Genomic DNA, 6,214 nt, shown 5'->3' on the forward strand with positions numbered 1-6,214 from the left:
TTGATCCTTAAAGGCCGCCCTGGTAGTGTGGTGGCCTCTGTGGCTATGGGGGCAGGAAAGAATCACACTCTTTCCTGCCCTCTGCCGCTACTCCATCTCTGCTTAGCCCCGCTATATTTTAAAAATGGCTGCCGAGACTGCAACCTGCAGCACAGAACAGCAAAGCGGAGAGCGAGACGGAGACACGGGCAGGAAAGAGTAAGATTCTTTCCTGCCCCCTCAGAGGCCACTACACCACCAGGGCAGGCAGCAAAGTAGGACTGTAGTATGCGGGAGGGGGATGGCGGCATTACTGCAGCGATGGGAGGGGGCAGGTTTTGCCACAGTATAAGTGAGGGGCAGGTTTTCGCACAGTATAAGTCATCACAAGGACAAAATATAAGAAAACCAACGGTCTGCATTAGGGGCATATAGCCCATTTAGTTATGTTAAAATAAATTAGAGATCTGCATGAAAGGAAATATTTATTTTTATTATGTTGACTTATGAAAATCGCTTGTCCCTGAAACATGCTCAAATCAGAATAATCCATTTGTACAAAAGAGATGAGGTGAAGATGTAATTCCATGTGCCCCAATGAAAGGAGAGTTTGATTTTATTTCCAATCTTTATAACACCAGGATTCCCAAGGCAGATTACAACAACAGTTAAGATGAGCCCATCAGTAAACAGGATATCCTCACTGAAATTTGGCCATGTATTACTACATAGTAACATAGTAGATGACGGCAGAAAAAGACCTGCATGGTCCATCCAGTCTGCCCAAGACAAACTCATATGTGTATACATTACCTTGAATTTGTACCTGTCCTTTTCAGGGCACAGACCATATAAGTCTGCCCAGCAGTATTACCCGCCTCCCAACCACCAGTCCTGCCTCCCATCACCGGCTCTGGTACAGACCGTATAAGTCTGCCCTCCCCTATCCTCGCCTCCCAACCACCCCCCTCTTCCCCCCAACTGCTCCACCACCCAATTTCAGCTAAGCTTCTGAGGATCCATTCCTTCTGCACAGGATTCCTCTATGCATATCCCATGCAGAAGGCATGGATCCTCAGAAGCTTAGCTTAGTTCTATATTGTATAGAACAGTGTAGAAAAAGGAGCACAAAATATAGCCTTTATTAGTGCTGTTTCACCAGCTACAATAATTTTTTAAGCAGTTTTAGCGATATTCAATTTTATTTCATGATATTTATATCTACATATGGGAAGCTTTCAAATAAATTAAAAAGCTGTCGAGCAAAAAAACAAAAACTTTTGTTCTTCACTTTTTAAGGCACTGGGCTGAAAAAGGGGGTGGGGTGGGAGAAGTGGGGAGGAGAAGAGAGAAATGAGATACTGGACTTGGGGGGGGGGGGGCACCAACTGATAGTTTGCAGGTGAGGCACCAAAGACCCTAGCACCAGCTCTGTATCTAGAGAGTCAAATATCCTTGGGTCAGTCCTACTCTTGTTCCCCCTTCCAGAAGTGAAAAAGTGGCTGGAAACTTTATTTTATAATGTCTCCCACCTTTTTAAATTACAAGACACATGGATGCCTCCTCTTGCTATCTGTCTTTCAGTTTCTTGCCATAAACAGATCTCTGTACTCCTGGCTTTAGGCTCCTCTATAAGCATGAGGGATCAAAAATCCACGAAATGTGAGCACTTGACTTTGTAAGCTACCTTGCTGCCACATGTAAATGCCAGAGCTTTCCCACTGTTGTTACCACCAACTGAAGTCAGTGTTAGATAGGCTGAAGCCCTGGACAGAAACGTGAAAGAGGGCCCTAAAGCTTTCTTCAGTTTTGAACATGCTTGGGGACCCTTGTGGCATGGTGGCCCAGGGAAATTCCTCTGGTTACCACTTCCTGATCCTGGCCCTTCCTCCAACATTCAAAGTGAGCCAAATCTAGTGCACAGGGCATGCTCTTCTCATCTCACTGAGGCTGGGGATAAGACAGAGGGCGAACGGCTTAAAGGAGGCAGCTCGGGAGGAATAAGAGAGGAAAAAGGGCTGTGTACCTTGTATGTGCTGCACAAAGCAGGGCTCAACTATCTGTGTCCTGGATGCTGCCAGTTAATTCCCATTATCTGGGTGCTAGAAAGGAAATATAGAAAACATTGAAAATAATGGCACATAAAGGCCATATGGCCCATCCAGGCTGCCCATCTATATCATCTGCTATCTTTTCCTTCCCTAAGAGATTACACATGCCTGTCTCATGCTTTCTTGAATTCAGATATTATCCTTGTCTCCACCACCTCCACCGGAGGTTGTTCCACAGATCCATCACCCTTTTCATAAAGAAGTATTTCCTTAATTACTTTTGAGTCTATGCCCCCTTCAACTTCATCTTATGCACTCTTGTTCCAGAGCTTCCTTTCAGTTGAAAGAAACCTGCCTCCTAAGCATTTATGCTGTGGACATATTGAAATGTCTCAATCAGATCTCCTCTCACTTGTCTTTCTTTCAAAGTATACATATTTTATAGTAGGTGATCATCTGGCATCTAATGATTACCAGATGGTGTGGTTTAATATTTAAATAGGTGTGGAGAGGGTTCATTCAAAAGTTACGGTTCTAGATGTCATAAAAATGAATTTTATTCAGATGGGGGATTACCTAAAGGAAATTCTGTCTGGATGGGAACATCTGGAAGAAGTTGGAAAGCAGTGGGCAAAACTGAAAGGAGCTATAGTAAGAGCAACAAACCTTTTGTAAGGAAAGTAAATAAAAGTTAGATGACAAGGAGGTCGCTTTAGTTCTCAAAAGTAGTAGCTGAAAAGGTAAGAAAAAAGAGGTTAGCCTTTATGAACTACGTGAGATCACAAAAAGAGGCGACAATATCTGGAAAAGCTAAAAGAAGCTGGTAGAGTAGTCAGGAAAGCAAAGATGCAAATGGAAAATAGCCAATATGGTAAAATACGGGGACAAGATATTATATAGATATGTGATAGGAGGAAGTGCAAAAGTGGCATTGTGAGACTCAAAGGTGAAGGGAAGGAATATGTAGAAGCTAATAAAGATAGGGAACTGCTTAACAAATATTTCTGTTCTGTGTTCACAGATGAAGGGCCAGGAGTAGGACTGCAGAAGACAAACACAAATAGGAATGGAGGAGTGGTAATTCTTGAATGATTTTCAGAGGACTGGCTAAAAGTGGACAAAGCGATGGGGCCATATGGCATAAATCTGAAGGATCTTAGGGAAGTTCTAGCAAATCTGCTGGCTGACCTTTTCAATGTTTCTCTAGAGTCAGAAGTAGTCTCGGAGGACTAGAGAAGAGAAGAACTAAGGAAGAGGTTGGGAACTACAGGCCAGTATGTCTGACTTCTGTGGTAAGTAAATTAATGGAAACATTTTTAAAACAGAGAATAGTAAAATTTTGGAATCCAATAGATTACAGGCCCCGAGACAACAGGTCCTGACTGGGAGACCAGAGTTGGATCGAGGGAGAATGCTAAATGTGGTGTATTTAGATTTTAGCAAAGACTTTGACATGGTTCCACATAGATGACTAATAAATAAACTGAGTGCCCTCAGTATGGGCCCTAAAGTGACCGACTGAGTTAGGAACTGGTTGAGTGGAAGATGACAGAGGGTAGTGGTAAATGGAGCTCATTGTCAGGAAAAGGACGTTACGTGGTGTGCCACAAGGTTCAGTTCTTTTTACAATATTTTTGTATGCGATAATGTTGAAGGGCTGTCTGGTAAGGTTTGCCTCTTTGTGGATGATGCAAAACTGCAATAGGGTAGACACCTCTAATAGTGTGGATAACATGAGGAAGGACTTAGTGAAGCTAGAGAAATGGTCTGAAATTTAGCAGCTTAGTTTTAATGCAAAAAATTTAGGGTCGTGAATTTGGCCTGCAAAAACCCAAGGGAATGGTACAGTTTAGGGAGGTGAAGAACTTTTGTGCATGAAAGAGGAGCGGGACTTGGGTGTGATCCTATGAGATGATCTTAAGGTGGCCAAACATGTAGATAAGGTGACGGTGAAAGCTAGAAGGAAGCTTGGGTACACAGGGAGAGGAATGGCCAATAGGAAAAAGGAAGCGATGGTGCACTTGTATAAAACTTTGGTGAGACTTCATTTACAATGTTGTGTACAGTTCTGGATACCACAACTTTAAAAAGATTAATCAGGATGGAGTCGGTCCAGAGAGCGGCTACCAAAATGGTCAGTGGTCTCTGTCATAAAGTATATTGGAACAGACTTAAAGATCTCAATATGTATTCTCTGGAAGAAAGACGAGAGATATAAGGGACATTTAAATACCTAACACAGCATAAATGCATAGGAGGTGAGTTTCTTTCAATTGAAAGGAAGCTCTAGAACGAGGGTGAATAGGATGAAGGAGAACCTCAGAAGTAACCTGAGGAAATACTTCTTCATGGAAAGGGTGATGAATTCGTGGTGCAAGTGGTGGAGATAAAAACAGTATCTGAACTTAAGAGCGCTTGGGACAAGTACATAGGATCTCTAAGGGAGTGTGATAAGAAGAGTAGATGGCACGAATGGGCAGACTGGACAGGCCATAGGGTCTTTATCTACCTATATTTTTCACTGTTTCATACTGAGACCTATGAGTCTGTCTCTGTATGCTTTATGATGAAGACCACTGAACATTTTAATAGCCACCCTCTTGACCGACTCCATCTTCATTATATCTTTTTGAAGGTGCGGTCTCCAGAATTGTACACAGTACTCTAAATGGGGCCTCACCAGATTTATACAGAGGCACTATCACCTCCTTTTTCCCAATGGCCTTTCCTCTTCCTATGCACCCAAGCATCCTTTTGGCTTTGGCCATTGCACTTTCTACCTGTTTGGCCACTTTAAGATTGTCAGAAACCATCACCCCCAAGTCTCGCACGTCTTTCAAGCATGGAAGTACTTCCTCTCCTAAATGGTACTTCTCCTTTGGGTTTCTGTTTACCAAGCACACGATTCTGCACTTTTTTTTAGCATTAAATCTTAGTTGCCAATTTCTGGACCATTCTTCTAGCTTTGCCAGATACCGCCTATCAGGAGTGTCCAACCTATCACAGAGTTTTGTATTATCCATAAAGAAACAAATCTTACCGAACAGCCCTTCAGCAATATGACTGACAAATGTTAAAAACAGCTGGGCCAAGGACCAATCCCTGTAGTACACCACTGGTAACATCTTTTTGCTCTGAGTGAATTCCATTTACCACCACCCTCTGCTTTCTTAAACTTAACCAGTTTCTAGCCCAGTTACTTTTTGGTCCAGACCAAGGGCACTCAGTTTATTATCAGTTGCCTATGTGGAACCATGTCAAAGGCTTTACTAAAATGTAAGTACACCACCCCTAAATCCAACTGTTAGGTCACCCAGTCAAAGAAATGAATCCGATTAGTCTGACAAAACCTTCTTCTAGTAAAACCATGCTGCCTCGGATTCTGCAATCCATTTGATTTCAGAAATTTCTCTATCCTCTGTTTTATAAGCGTTTCCATTAATTTGCCCATCACAGAGATAAGACTAACTGGTTAGTCTTACCTCCACTTTTGTGGAGAGGGGTCGCATCCACCCTTCTCCAGTCCTCTGGGACAACTCCTGACTCTAGAGAAGAACTTTACGCCTTTACGGTATTATGTAAGCCACACTGAGTCTGCTAATGGGTGGGAAAATGTGGGATACAAATGTTACAAATAAAATAAACTGCAAAGGTCAGACAGTGGAGCCACCAGAACTACTCTTACATCCTTCAGAACCCTTGGATGCATCCCATGTGGCCCCATCACTTTGACTACCTTTAGTTTAGTTAGCTCCTCATGAACGTCTTCTGAAATGTGGTCAAGGTCTACCACACATCCATTCTTATAAGCATTTTGCCCTCTGTAGTCCTACTTCTGGCCCTTCATCTGTGAACATTGAACAGAAATATTTCTTGAGCAATTCTACTTATCCTTATCAGCTTCTATGTATTGCTCCTCTTCACCTTTTACCTCACAATGCCACTTTTGCACTTCCTCCTATCACTTACATAATCTAAAGAATGTCTTGCCCTGAATTTTACCTTATTGGCTATATCTCATTATTATTGTCATCTTTGCTTACTCAACTACTTTACCAGCTGCTCTTAGCTTTTCCAGGTATTGAAGCCTGTTGTCTTCTTTCTGTGATGCTTTGTATTTTATGAAGACTAATCTCTTTTCCTTTACTTTCTCAGCTACTACTTTTGAGAACCAACGTGGCCTT

Source organism: Microcaecilia unicolor, chromosome 7 (genome assembly GCF_901765095.1).
Source record: "Microcaecilia unicolor chromosome 7, aMicUni1.1, whole genome shotgun sequence".
Lineage (NCBI taxonomy): Eukaryota > Metazoa > Chordata > Amphibia > Gymnophiona > Siphonopidae > Microcaecilia > Microcaecilia unicolor.